Source organism: Chrysemys picta, chromosome 2 (genome assembly GCF_011386835.1).
Source record: "Chrysemys picta bellii isolate R12L10 chromosome 2, ASM1138683v2, whole genome shotgun sequence".
NCBI classification, from domain to species: domain Eukaryota; kingdom Metazoa; phylum Chordata; order Testudines; family Emydidae; genus Chrysemys; species Chrysemys picta.
This window is the reverse complement of record NC_088792.1, coordinates 225451071-225466727: the sequence shown is the minus strand read 5'-3', so window position 1 is coordinate 225466727 and position 15657 is coordinate 225451071. Positions and strand designations below refer to the sequence as shown.

General features: G+C 42.3%; 1 protein-coding gene across 7 annotated transcripts in view; it reads right to left on the bottom strand.

Moving 5' to 3' along the window:
* Positions 1 to 12725, bottom strand: part of FAM110B (family with sequence similarity 110 member B) — a 182502-nt gene extending 169777 nt beyond the window's left edge. For 2 of the 7 annotated variants that reach the window (XM_065585595.1, XM_065585596.1), the window contains exon 1: positions 12300 to 12513. The gene's annotated coding sequence lies outside the window, so the exon portion shown is untranslated. Of the gene's footprint in view, positions 1 to 12299 lie in introns of all 7 variants that reach the window. The other 5 variants (XR_006176048.2, XM_008170778.4, XM_005301171.4 and 2 more) reach the window with 5 other exon arrangements.
* Between the last annotated feature and the right edge of the window lie 2932 nt (positions 12726 to 15657).

Genomic DNA, 15657 nt, shown 5'->3' with positions numbered 1-15657 from the left:
CAGACGGGGGTTTGATTACCAAAAAGCCAGACATGTCCGGCGAAAAACGGACGTATGGTAACCCTAATTTCACTAGAATCAGTTTCTCCTTTTCTTTGTGTGGATCTTTCAGACAGCAAGAGGGGAGAGAAATTTTTAAAAACAGGAAAATGTGTTTTCAAAAACACACAAACTGGCTGGGGGATTAAGGGCAGGCATAGCACCTGAAACTATTCTTTCTTTCTTTTTAAAACTGATTTCTAGTTGACAGTTTCCCTTTAACATAAGAACATAACAAAGGCCGTACCGGGTCAGACCAAAGGTCCATCTAGCCCAGTATCCTGTCTACCGACAGTGGTCAATGCCAGGTGCCCCAGAGGGAGTGAACCTAACAGGCAATGATCAAGTGATCTCTCTCCTGCCATCCATCTCCATCCTCTGACAGACAGAGGCTAGGGACACCATTCCTTACCCGTCCTGGCTAATAGCCATTAATGGACTTAACCACCATGAATTTATCCAGTTCTCTTTTAAACTCTGTTATAGTCCTAGCCTTCACAACCTTCTCAGGTAAGGAGTTCCACAAGTTGACTTTGCGCTTCGTGAAGAAGAACTTCCTTTTATTTGTTTTAAACCTGCTGCCTATTAATTTCATTTGATGACCCCTAGTTCTTGTATTATGGGAATAAGTAAATAACCTACCATGTCATTCAGTTTGCCAAGACAGGAACCAGTACTGCCATGAGATCCATGTGGGCAGACCCTTGCACCTGCACAGGGCACACCGCAAGACAGGGGCAAGAGTAACCTCAAATAAATGAAAGAAATTACTGAAAATATCAGAGAATAAGTATAAGAAAAAATAGTGCCTTGTGCCCTGATCCTACAAAGGGATCTAGCCAGGTAGCCATGCAAAGACTTTTCCACCATTGTGTCAAGGATGTGCCCATGCAGATCCATATGCAGGATTAGGGCTCTAGTCTCCCATCTAATGGGGCTGTTACAATGACTCATGAATATTGATTAATGAATCACTGATTTATTGTAAAAATAATTATATACCGTATCAAATTTTATCCAATGATTTTATCTAATATATCTGACAACATCTTAAATGGGAAAATAGTTGCTCACTCTAAGTAGTTGGACTGAAATATGTAAATTTTCATTCAAGCAGCCTGCCATTTTAACTGATGAAAGGTTGCAGCTCATTGTAACTTTTAGCATCCAGTATCCCAATTCTTAAAAATAACAAAATGAGCATATTTTGGGAGCTCAACAGCAAAACACTCCAGAATTAATTTAGGAAGATGAACAGTAACACACTCCAGAATTGTCCCTACTTGAAAAGAAAGAAGTAATATGTCTGGTAGGAACCATGCACTTAGATTTAACTTGCACATTGCAGTCTCTCAGAATTTGAAACTAGTGATGTTTAGATGACTAAATTTATTAATGCTGCTATAAAATGTTCCTCCTTTTAGGTGTATACTCATCCCATTACACAGCACTATGTGCTGCATCCAAAACTATAAGAGTTCTTAATTCCAAGATACGAACATAAGTATACTGTCATTTTGGGGGAAACAACCTGGACCTGAAGAGCTATGAGACTGATTAGATAAACATCATTAAAAAAAATCCAAAAGCATTCTCTGAATCATAGAACTAGAGTCATCCAATACATAAGGACACATATGGCCAAATTCTGCATGGACATACACCTCATGCAGTCCTACAGACCTCAGCTAATTTGCACAGTGTGTATGTGAGAAATTAATTTGGCCCACAGAGTCTATTAGACCTGTAACTGGTTATAGACTAGTATTTTGCCAGATGACAGAGGCAAATTATTATTATTTATTGTTTGTATTATTGTAGCACCTAGGAACCCCCGTCATGGACCATTGTGCTAGGTGCATTACAAACACAGAACAAGACAGTCCCTGCCCCAAAGAACTTACAATCGAAGTATAAGACAAGAGACAACACATGAACACAGGCAGACAAATCATAGAATATCAGGGTTGGAAGGGACCTCAGGAGGTCATCTAGTCCAACCCCCTGCTCAAAGCAGGACCAATCCCCAACTAAATCATCCCAGCCAGAGCTTTGTCAAGCCTGACCTTAAAAACCTCTGAGGAAGGAGATTCCACCTCCTCCCTAGGTAACCCATTCCAGTGCTTCACCACCCTCCTAGTATCCAACCTAAACCTCCCCCACTGCAACTTGAGACCATTACTCCTTGTTCTGTCATCTGGTACCACTGAGAACAGTCTAGATCCATCCTCTATGGAACTCCCTTTCGGGTAGTTGAAAGCAGCTATCAAATCCCCCCTCATTCTTCTCTTCTGCAGACTAAACAATCCCAGTTCCCTCAGCCTCTCCTCATAAGTCATGTGCCCCAGCCCCCTGATCATTTTTGTTGCCCTCCACTGGACTCTCTCCAATTTTTCCAGATTCTTCTTGTAGTGTGGGGCCCAAAACTGGACACAGTACTCCAGATGAGGCCTCAACAATGTCGAATAGAGGGGAATGATCACATCTCTCAATCTGCTGGCAATGCCCCTACTTATACAGCCCAAAATGCCGTTAGCCTTCTTGGCAACAAGGGCACACTGTCGACTCATATCCAGCTTCTCGTCCACTGTAACCCCTAGGTCCTTTTCTGCAGAACTGCTGCCTAGCTATTCGGTCCCTAGTCTGTAGCAGTGCATGGGATTCTTCCGTCCTAAGTGCAGGACTCTGCACTTGTCCTTGTTGAACCTCATCAGGTTTCTTTTGGCCCAATCCTCTAATTTGTCTAGGTCCCTCTGTATCCTATCCCTACCCTCCAGCGTATCTACCACTCCTCCCAGTTTAGTGTCATCTGCAAACTTGCTGAGAGTGCAGTCCATGCCATCCTCCTGATCATTAATGAAGATATTGAACAAAACCGGCCCCAGAACCGACCCTTGGGGCACTCTGCTTGATACCGGCTGCCAACTAGACATGGAGCCATTGATCACTACCCGTTAAGCCCGACAATTTAGCCAGCTTTCTATCCACCTTATAGTCCATTCATCCAGCCCATACTTCTTTAACTTGCCAGCAAGAACAAAACATTGACTTTTATTCCAAGGCATGTTAATGGCTCTTCAGAACCACAACAGCAGCTACCCTTATCAACCCTTATCAACTGGTAGAGTAAACAACCTTCAATTCTATATAGAACGTTTAACATGCTACTGAATATACACAAATGTGAAAAGGGACCCTTTACACTAAATGATAAAATAGAAAATCACCTAATTACCTTCTTGGAAGCCATTGTTAGATTTATAATAAAAAATAATAAAAAAAAATTTAAAAAAATACCTGAAGGGATTCTTGCCTTTTGTCTGCTTTCTTTTCATGCAACTAGGTGCCGTCGAGTGATGGAAATAAACAACCCCTCGTTTTCCTCTTTGCTTTCCCCAATTCCCCCTCCCCTTTTAAAAAAAATAATATGCACATAGTAGGAAAAATCAAGGAAAAAATATTTTACAGTTGTCATTAAGGCCATCTGTAAAATCCCTCTGTAACTTAACACCAAAGATAATGATTCACTGTCTTCTTCCTTTACCATCTCCACCCCACACCCATTCAGAGCTTGCTCTTATGATGGAACTTGAACTTTTTAATATATACCAATGTTCCTCCCATTTTTATGTACAAGTTTAATTAATGTAAGCACTACTCCTTTATGGCTCCATTCACAAATTCACTATTAATACTATCAACTATCGTCATATGTCTCTCTCCTCTTACATTCCTCTTAGGGTAAGTCTACACAGCATTTTGGAGAGAGCCTTCCAGACTGGACTGGGGCTAGCATGGCCCAGGCTAGTGCTCTAAAAATGGCTGTACAGACAATGCTTTGAAGTTGTAGCTTGGGCTGAAGCTCAGACTCTGAAGCCTAGGCTCCAGCCCAAGCCACAACTTCAAAGTGCTGTCTGTACAGCTATTCTGAAAGCACTAGCTCAGGGGTCGGCAACCTATGGCACGCGTGCCAAAGACGGCACGCGAGCCGATTTTTAATGGCACGCTGCTGCCTGCCGGGGTCCCGCTCAGCCTGCTACCGGTCTGGGGTCCCGGCCCCTGGCCCGGGGTTCTGGCTGCCGGCCCCTTGCCAGCTGGGGTCCCAGCCACCAGCCCCACTCAGCCCGCTGCCAGCCTAGGTGAACGGAACCCCAGGCCCGCAGCGGGCTGAGCAGGCTGGCGGCTTAAGATCAGCATTTTAATTTAATTTTAAATGAAGCTTCTTAAACATTTTGAAAACATTGTTTACTTTACATACAGCAGTAGTTTAGGTATATTATATATAGACTTATAGAAAGAGACCTTCCAAAAAACGTTAAAATGTATTACCGGCACGCAAAACCTTAAATTAAAGTGAATAAATGAAGACTCGGCACACCACTTCTGAAAGGTTGCCGACCCCTGCACTAGCTCAAGCCCCGCTAGTCCGAGTCTGTCAACCGAGGCTGGGAGGCTTACTCCAAAAATCACTGCGCAGACATACCCTCAGACTTTTCTTCTTGTTCTCTTGTTTTCCCTCCTTCACCCATTCTCCATCTTTCACCTCATTCTTACTCCTCTCTCTTCAGTCTCTCTCATTTCCTTCCATTTCTCTTCTCCTTCACTCCTCTATCTGCATTCAAACTCACTATACATCCCAATCTCATTCTTCTCACCATGCACACACATTCTTCCTTAGAGTATTTCTATGCTACAAGTGCTACAGTGGCACAGCTGCCACTGTAACACTGTAGTGTAGACATGGAAGGGGTTTTTCTGTTGCTTTAATAAATACTCCCCCTCGGGGGCGGGGGGGTAGGTAGACCGAGGGAAAAATTCTTCTGTTAACCTTGCACCGTCTTCCACAGGGCTCAAATTAGTTTAACTATGTCTCTCAGGAGTGTGATTTTTTTCACACCCCTGAGCAATACAATTTGTTTGACCTAAATTTTAGGTGGAGACCATGTCTTAGTTTGTAAACTGCAGTATTAAGGACCCTCTTGTTTTCTCTTGACTGAGATTAAGAAGATTTTGGATATATATTCACTGACCAGTACAAGCTTAAAAATTTCCTCACAGTTATAAATGCAATTTTTCAAACTCTCAGATTATAAAAGCAAATTAATACAGTGATACTGTCGATAAAAGACAGGATGAGGAGTGAGATCTACATTACATACTATGCTTTGCAACGGATTTTGTTTGAGCTTGGGTTTAACTAGTCATTTTTAATACTTCAGTAGTACTTGCCTACCTTACACCAGTGTTGTCTATTAATATTTGACACTGTAAAAATGAAAGTAGCTGAAGTCACATAATTTTTAATGATAATATTTTAACAATAAGCAACACACTCATATAAAGCAGAGACAGGAGTAAATGAAAACATACAATAAATGAATACTAAATGCTACTAAGACATCCACTACAATTTTTCTTGAGATTCTTAAATTATCCTCTTGACTGCTTATCACAGTCTCTTTACACTTATTTCCTAGAAGGAACACAGCTATTTCAAGTTTGCTACAGCTCCTCTTGAAAGAAAGCATGCATTTAAAGTGACCATTAAAAATCTGGACTATCATATTTTGGATTAACTATGCCTTTGCAAGAGCATTACTTCCCAAGAAAATTATACATATGCTTTATCAATTAAAACCCTTAACTGGCATAAAGCAATTTCAAGAGCACTGATGTTGCTCTGATACATAAAGCATTACTCAAAATGTCTTACTTTCTTAATGATTCTTCCAAAAATCTGTCCACATTACTGACATACATTTTCCTTCTGTTTTAGACATTCACCTTTGAATTTCCAAAGCCTGAATTTACAGTCTTAAAGCCCAACCCTGCAAGGTGTACCGTGTGGGTGCCTGAACAGAGGAACAATTCATTCGACTGGGTCACGTTTGGGGCCTTAGACTCACATATATCTGCTAAATTTCTTTATTAAATGGTCCATATGTAATTTTGTCGTCATCCTTCTTGGAGAAGAAGGAAGCACTTGGCTGCACTTAAAATCTGTCTGTAACAGCGGCTTAGCAGGCTGGTGCCAGGATGCATCCATTGTCTGTCTGCCCTTGCTCTCTTTGATCATAGAGTGAATTTTAGTGCTTTGGCCCTCTGGTCAAAGCAAAAGTCTGCTCCTTCCAGGATAACAAAGGTCCCAAGCACAGAATTAAAATACATCAGTGGTTCTCCTAGGACTACAGCATTCACACCTGTTATAATTTAAGGCTTCACTACCAACCTTCACCAATCATCTGGCTACAGAGTTCTTTAGCCCTCCCTAAAACAACAAACACCTTTTTTCTTAGGCCCCTTACTGCCAGGCTCTCAAATCCTGAGTCACATGGATTTCCACACTACCACTTTAGGTGGCACTCAAGGGGGTGAGAGGGCATGTCCTTTCTCTGCTACAGGCTCCAGCCCAGGACCCTAAACATGAATGCCTTTCCCCTATAACTTCCATCATTGCACTATGACTTCCCCTGGTCCCTTCCAAAAGTACTTGCTTCTTATTCATACCTAAAGGGACAAGGGAGCAGCAAACAGGCCCTAGGTGGCAGATCCTACTCAGCAGACAAACAAGACCATTGCAAAAGGAACTCTTAGAATAAGAAGAGGCATGTGATTAGAAAGCCATTGAGATAATAGTTGTTGGCAGATGTCCACAAAGAGGAAGAATAATCCTTTTATGTTTCAAGGGGTTCAGGTCATTCATTCTGACCTTCATCCTAGATTTCTCCATTTGTGTGTTTTCTTAGTTGTCCGTGTTAGTTTGTGGTTATTTTTTAGTTACATTTCTCCTCTTCCCCCATATGAAAAGGGAAAACAACACAGTAGCCATCAGAGTAAATAAATACTCATCCCTACTCACCCCCATCATGTGACAGGAGTATTACTTTTTATAACCCCAAACCATTTCCCGAGTGTAGACGGGGTGAGGGGAGGGAGTGGGGGAGGGTGAGTTCATTCAATTACCAGCATGCCTACGTGTCCCACCATTACTAGAGAATTGTTTCCTGTTTCTGTTGTTCAAGAGGTGGTGTTAGGGGAGCAGGGTTAAGGTTGTTTGGTTTATCTGCAGCGTGCATTTCTTTACTTTCAGACATTTACATGTAATCTTAATTCTGAATTTCGAGTTCATGTTTAGGAAAATTACAACATATATTTAAGGGGTTTTTTTTAATTAAGCAATCTATATATATTTACAACCTTAACTGTAGTTTATGCAGGTTTTTTGGCATGGAAATTGTCTTGGGTCTTTTTCTTTGTCAGTGTATTCATTACTTTAAATGAGACTTCAGTAATCTCCCCAATTTGGAATACCAAAATATACTTTCAGAAAAAGAGTCACATTACTTTTTTTTTTTCCTCCTAGGAATGTTCCCACATTGAAAGTTTCCAATAACAATCTGAGATTTCACATTCCCACCATGTCAGAAGTCCACAAGGAACAGACACTGAAAATGTTGATACTAACTTTAAAAACTAAAGAAGGAAGAAAGAAAAAAAAGTAATATCAAAAGATACAAGGTAGTAAAATATGGTGAACTGGTTGCATATGGAATTGGAAATTACCACGGTGTACTTAGGGTTTGTCTACTTAGAAAGGTGTACCACTTTAACTATGCCGGTATTGTTAAAACAGAACACCCTCCCAGTTTGGCACAGTTTATACTGATCTACGATAGCTATTCCATACGAGAAAGTGGAAGTCACCTTTATACCAGTGTAACTACATGCACACCAGGGTTTTTAGTGATATAACTATTTTGGTAACAATAAAAACAAAAACAAAAACCATACACCAAAAACATGGACCACATTATCAACTCTTGTGAAAAAAGTTACAACAAATATTCCACATGGCTGAGGACATAGGAAACTTGATCCCTCTGGGGAGGGATCAGCAGTTGCATGGAAGAGGCAAGGGGCATGGTTGCTTAATTGCATGGTGTAAAAGCATCTCTGTAAAAGCCCTACAGTTGAGGATCTCAGGACATCCACCCTAGAAAGCCTGCCCCTTCATTTCCCCATGATGACCACCACCACAGTTAGCTCAGTTGCCACTGAAACCTCCTATGGCACCTGCCTGCAACATCCAAAGACTGTTAAACCCTGAAGAAGTTAACATTGAAACACAAAACAATAATCTGTGACAAATTGCCGTGTAATTTAGGGCCCTTTTGACTGGGATCATGCCATGCAGAGTAGCTGTTTTGAGTTAAATCTCAGCCACAGCTCTCATGACCACGGGTATTTAACAAAAATTGTTGCCTCAGAAAGGGCTGCTAGTAATTGTTAAGAATGCTACATAGCCACATCTCTGCCACCCCTTCCAGATATCATATTTTCTGCACAGATAAGACATAATCATGCAATGCTGATGCTCAACTTTAGTTACACTAGTACCATGAATACATGCATAAGTGCTTATTGGATCAGGGCTTTAATCACACTGTGCAGCAGAGGAGGTTGCCGGATACTTTGCAAGGTTCAGAAAAAAATAATTCACCATAGAGTTAGTCTAACAGTTCAAATGACACACTAATTCTTTACTCCACAAACATATTTTAATACATTTAGGATAGGGCTGTCAACTAATCACAGTTAATTCAAGCGATTAAATTAACTCGATTAAGGAAATTAATCGTGATTAATCACCGTTTTAATTGCACTGTTAAAAACAATAACAGAATGTCAATTTAAATTTATTATAAATATTTGTGGATGTTTTTCTACATTTTCAAATATATTGATTTCAATTACAACACAGAATACAAAGTGTACAATGCTCACGTCATATTATTTTTATGACAAATATTTGCACTGTAAAAAACAAAAGAAAAAGTATTTTTCAATTCACCTCATACAAGTACTGTAGTGAAATCTCTTTATCTTGAAAGTGCAATTTACAAATGTAGTTTTTTTTATATAGATAACTTCACTCGAAAAGAAAACAATGTAAAACTTTAGAGCCTACAAGTCCACTCAGTCCTACTTCTTATTCAGGCAATAACTAAGACAAATAAGTTTGTTTACACTTATGGGAGGTAATTCTGCCCGCTTCTTATTTACAAGGTCACCTGAAAGTGAGAACAGGCATTCACATGGCACTTTTGTAGCTGGTGTTGCAAGGTATTTATGTGCCAGATAGTCTAAACATTTGTATGCCCCTTCATGATTTAATCACCATTCCAGAGGACATGCTTCCATGCTGATAACGCTTGTTAAAAAAATAATGCATTAGTTAAATTTGTGACTGAACTCCTTGGAGGAAAATTGTATGTCTCCTGTTCTGTTTTACCTGCATTCTGCCATATATTTCATGTTACAGCGGTCTCAGATGATGACCCAGCATGTTTGTTTTAAGAACACTTTCACAGTAGATGTGACAAAATGCAAAGAAGATACCCATATGAGATTTCTAAAAATAGCTACAGCACTCGACCCAAGGTTTAAGGATCTGAAATGCCTTCCAAAATTTAATGGGGGATGAGGTGTGGAACATGCTATCAGAAGTCTTCAAAGAGCAACATTCCAATTCGGAAACTACAGAATCCGAACTACCAAAAAAGAAAATCAACCTTCTGTAGATGGCATCTGATTCAGATGATGAAAATGAACATGCATTAGTCCACACTGCTTTGGATCGTTATTGAGCAGAACCTGTCATCAGCATGGAAGCATGTCCTCTGGAATGGTGGTCGAAGCATGAAGGGGCATGCCAATGTTTAGCACTAAGGAATGGATTAAATTGATCTTTTTAGAGCATTTAAAAATAAGTGAGGTACTTAGTCTAAGGCCTGGTCCACACTAACCCCCCACTTCGGACTAAGGTACTTCAAATTCAGCTACGTTATTAACGTAGCTGAATTTGCATACCTTAGTCCGAACTTACCGCGGGTCCAGACGCAGCAGGCAGGCTCCCCCGTCGGTGCCGCGTACTCCTCTCGCTGAGCTGGAGTACCGGCGTCGACGGCGAGCACTTCCGGGATCGATCCGGGATCGATTTATTGCGTCTAGACAAGACGCGATAAATCGATCCAGAAGATCGATCGCTTACACCCGGACCAGGAAGTAAGTATAGACGTACCCTTTGTCTACACACACACAAAGCAGTGCACATACACCATCTACTATTAAGAACATGCAACAGATTTTGTATGTAGGACAAGAAGTGATATAACATTTTTGTAACAAATTAACATTTATACTTTTATAGCATCAGCCCTATCAGCCATACTCCACAAATGAACATTTAGCATCAATATGTTAGAAAAGGTAAGGACATTTTACAGATGAGGAAACTGAGGCTCAAAGGTTAAATTACTTTCCCAAGGTCACCCAGGAAATCTATGAAAGAGTTAGGAATACAAACAATTTTTAAAACCTATAACTAAGTTATAAAAAGAACTACATTCCCAGATCTTTTAAAGGTATGTTATGTCTTTTAGGCAAGAAAATTAATTCTGTCATTTTAAGTACAAGGGACAATTGCATATAATGAAGCGAAAGCAGCTATCAGCTTCAGTATGTCTGAGTTAACCTAAGTGTGATCAATTTTTTATCTTAAACACTGAGATAACAGGGATCAAGATGCAAATTACATGAATTTTCATGTTAAGTAAAACTTGCAAAGTTAAGTGCTTAAATGCATATACTTTTAGGATTTTGGCACATAATTTCTTATTGTACATTCTATTTGCTTAGACTAGGTTTTTGAAGGACTTCATTCCTTCACAGACCATCTCCTCCCCTTACAAGTGATCACATATTAGGTCATATGACACATCACTACCTTTCCAACGATAATGTAAACCAAATTGACTTCATTGAACTCTGAGCAATGGTTCTGAGCAAGTATTTTCTAAGAGAAATATAATCTAGATCACAATAATAGCAGGAAAGGGAATATAGAAAAACACCCCTGTGCATTTTATTTTGGATAAATCTTCTCTCTTCCCTCACCTAAAGTTTCCTGCAGAGTCAAATCCTCCCTTGAAACAAAACCTGTCAGGGGTCCTTAAAAAACTAGCCACAAGACAGGCCTAATTTCATGTAATGTTGTGACAGATGTGTACCAGATTCTGAACAGGGCATAAGCCTGACCCACAGGAAGAAGCCTTGTGCTTTGCCCTGCATCACAGAGAAAGAGAATTAGAGGAGGAAGGAAGTCCACACTTCTTTCTGAGTCAGAAAAACAAATTCGAAGGGTTAAACAGCTACTCTCGGTTTCTGTCTCCTGGGCCATGTGTTTTCCCTTGCCATTAATGAGGAATTTAGGAACAACCAAACCACTTTATTTCTGAGCAGTTTTATGGTGAAGAAAGCAAATTAAAAAAAGAGTTGGGGGGCTTGTCCTGTTACTAGAACTACAATAACCTGGTCTTAAGTAAAAAGAACTAATAAAAATTTGGCACTGCAATTTGTCTCTAGGCAGCGAGGCAGTTGGGTTTTCCAACAGCAGCGGTATCCCACCACATTATTGCATCTTATTCTGAGAAGTGAATTGTGCACTACTGAGACAAACAACCTTTTCACTTCTCTTTGTCACAACCCACCACTCCTGCTTAGGCACTGATCCTGCAAACACTGAGGAACGTGAGTATATTGAAACATTCCTTAAAGGGCAACAGTGTCATTAAAATCAAATGCACAGAGAAAAACTGTCAGCGCTCAAGGGTTCGAGACTTCCAGCAGCAACCTCCCAACTAGGCACCAGGATCCTGCAGAGTGCATCTGCCCTGTTAAGTTTAGTATCAGCTATCAAATCCCTCCAGCATCAAACATCTAACCCTACAAGGAAAATCCTTCCGAAAGCCTCGTGCGTCCAACCTCGGCATCATAACTTTTCCCTCTCTCTTTGCAGCTAGCTACAAGGCTGCAGGCTCCGTCGGCACACACACAAAACCACCCAATCCCTCCCCCCTTTAAAAACAGCTTTCCGCTTCCCGAGCTGCTGGGGAAACTTCCACCTCCTGCTGTCACAACTCCAGACCCAACGAGCCCGAACCAGAGCTTACATCACAAGAGGAAAAGGGAACACATGCGGGGGGGGGACACCCCGAGGCCCACAGATGTTCTGAATCTTGCAGAATATGCTGCTATCCCCAGAAACGAGCTCCGGGAAGCCCAGCCTCCGTGCAATATTACACTGGGGGGCAGGCAGCGGGAGCTGCAGCTGCTTGGGACAACAATAAGCGCGTGCAGTCCCGGCACTACCTCCCCCCCGCACCCCGCTCGCAGATCTGCCTCCCGCGCGGCGCCCTTACCTTCCCTGCCGGCCTCTCGCGGGCGCCTCTGCTCCGGGGGTGGCTACGCGCAGGCAGGGGGCAGCCGGCCTCTTGCGGGGAAGGCGGGGAAGCAGCCGCCGAGAGGAGGAGGAGAGCAGCGAGCCGCGCGGCGGGCAGGCGCCTCCCGTGCAGGCAGCGCTTCCTCCCGGCACTGAATGAAACTCTCCCGGGCGCTGTTGCTGCTGCTGGCGGCGGGGGAGGCAGAGCGCAGCCGGGTTCTTCCCACTGCCCCCACGCGCGGAGGGGAGCGGAGCTACAGGCTCGGCCCTGCCCCGCGCCTCGCACGCCCGCCCGCCCTCGGCTGCGCCCGCCTCCCGGCCTTTGCCTAGGGTGAGCGACCGCTCGGGAGACGGCGGCTCCGCACGTCTAGTGGCGCAGTGCAATGGTTTGGTCCACGCTGAAATGGGGAGGGACTGGGGGGGATGCTTCACACACAATGGGCTGGAACGGCTGGGAGCCTCCGTCGAGCCAGCGCATGAGGTTGGGCTCTGCAACCCACACACGGGCAAAGGGTCACTCGCCCTGGGCAGCCCAGGCTGGGGTCAGGGCTGGTGCGGGGCTTCTCTACCGGCAAACACATTCTTTATGCAAATACACACACACACACACACACACACACACACACTCATTCCCGGGCTGTTGTTAGACACGCTCTTGTGACGCTGGAGTGGAAGCTGATTAGCAGCCCGATGCCAGAACTGGCCTGCGATGATATGAGAACTGCTGCATCCATTTTAATATTATTTGCATTATATAAAAAAGTAGCAGTGATAATAATAATAATAGGTAATATCCTGGCCCCATTACAAAAGGAGTTTTGTTATTGGCGTCAATGGGGCCAGGATTTCCCCCAGAAGATCTTTGAAAGCGGGGGAGGAGCCAGGATTTCACCCAAAAGATCCTTGCAAGTGGGCTCCAGAAAACTTACTTCACCATAAAATGTATGGTTTTGATGAAATACCATTAAGGCAAGATGGGATACTTCAGGCAGCATAGGAGAATTTCCAAAATTGTACAGCTGTAAAAGTAATGTTCACTTTCCCTTTGTACAAGAAATGAGAAATTCACTTACAGAAGACGTTCATTTATTTTGATCATTGTTAATTGGTCTATGTGGCATGCTTTAACTACAGTAGTCAGATGTGCACCAGTGAAAAATCTAAAGGAACTTCATTGAACTTAATGTAGTCAATTGGTTATATGTAGTACTGAGAGCAGCATTTGGCACAGTAGGCTAGAACCTCAACTGTTGTAAGTCAGCATAGCCCCATTGTTTTCAATGCCTATTTATGACCCGGAGAGCTGACCAGTGACTCATAATTTAGACTAATCTTTCTGTTACATAATTGTCAATCTTAGTAGCAGAGATGGTAAGGAATATTTCTTTTGCATTCACAGAAGTCATCTTTGGAATATACAAAAACAGTAGCAAATACAAATCTGATACACACACAAAAGTTAAAGCTCATTTAGACAACTGTTCTTCCTCTGGTCTGTGCCAGCACACGTGTACTGATACTTTCACTATTCACATATGCACTTGCTCATTTAGTTACTTACTTCCATTTGTCTACTCATTTACACATCCAGGTGTCCATATGACTGCTCATACTTTTCCACATTCCTAATCTGAGCCCTTGATCCAGTTCTCTGGCTGAGTTTGATTTACTGTCCCTTGACACAGATTCTCACCCTTTTGCTATCACAACCTATCCCATTCATTAGAAGTGAAGTTTATCCAGGTGTGTATTGCCCAGGCTTTCTCCGACAGCTAGGCCAGACATTAGCTATCTGCATAAGAAGAGCACAAGCAGAACGGCTGTGTATAGCGGCCTCTTCACCTCCTACACACTGCATGTGGGGGAGGGAGGCAGACCTGAATAGGCTGGCACAAAGGAAGAGGGCTGCGAGGGTGTAGAACCAGCAGCCCCAAAAGCCAGTATAGGAGCAGCAGCAACTATTCCAGCTAATATATTTTACTATTATCCACAAAGTATCAGTGCTGCATATCAACAACCTGCTCACAGGATATTTGTATGGATTCCATTACCCAACGTCAAAACTCCCTATTATTTAGGGTTTATGTGACAAGGAATGAATATTGTCATACCTGAAAAGTAAGCAGGATTGATTTAAGGCCTCGGGGCTGTAAATTCATGCCACAGACCCAGTTTCTGCAGCTATTTGATTACACCAGAACCTAAGCTTTTATTTAAAAAAGAGGAGGTTTCTAGTCCTCATTGTTATGAAGAAAAGCATAAAAATGTGAAACTTGTGTAATAAATTCAAGGAGTCTGACTGCACTTGTTCATTTACTTACTTCCGTAAGTAGAGAGCCTGAAACAATAAATAAACAGCACCATGTACCTCAGTGGGTGTTAACTCCAAGACCCACTGCTCTGGGGGCCCTTGCCAACAACACCCTTATAGAGAACTTTGTGGCAGGGGGAGAAGAGTGCAGTGTATCCAGCCCACCCACCCAACTAGATACACTTACTGCTGGGGTGAATACCAAGGGCTTCCTTCTGCCTGTCCAGACTTTGGGAGGAGCGCTGTGATGCTGCAGTGCTTCTGAGGGGGAAAGTGTCACTGCCACTACCTTTCTGGGAAGGGTGGGCTCCCCTGCCATCCCCTTCCAAGTGAGTACAGGGCGAAGGCCCAGGGAGCACAGCTATAGGGGAGAAGCCACGGGGGAGCCCGCATGTCATGGTGGGCTGAGGGCCCTTGATCGCCTTAATCTGACCTTGAAAGTAAGCTCTACCAAACACTCTATGAAGAGGCCTACAGAGCTCCAAAATGCTACCCAAGTATGCCAAAATCTTTCTAAATGCTCGGTAACATGTATTGTGCCTTTGCTGTCATGTCCTTGATAATGAAACAGAGCAGTCCATCAAATTGTTTCTTATACTATTCACTGACAGATTTTTACTCCCAAACTTCACATGACGGATAGCTTAATTAACTTGCCACCTCATGCTTTTAGCAAGAGTAGAATACTACATTTAATAGCTCACCTTCTTTATTTTAGTGTAGCCACTTTTGATTCAACAGCTTTAGAGTCTCATTTATTTCCTTTCAAATGTAAGTACCGTATATTCAGGGAGTTTTGTTTAGGCCATGAAATTTACCCCAGAGCTGAAATTTAGCATGCAGGGTCTCAGTCTGAGAGCAAATTATTTTATAAGTATTTGTAAAAAGCCAAACCACAAAACAAAACTCTAGCAATTTATATTTTAACCTTGAAATGTTGTTTATTGAAAATAAATAGTAACTGATTTACAAATAGTTATTTGAAAACACATTATATAATGGAAGACCTCAATCCTGTAAACATGCA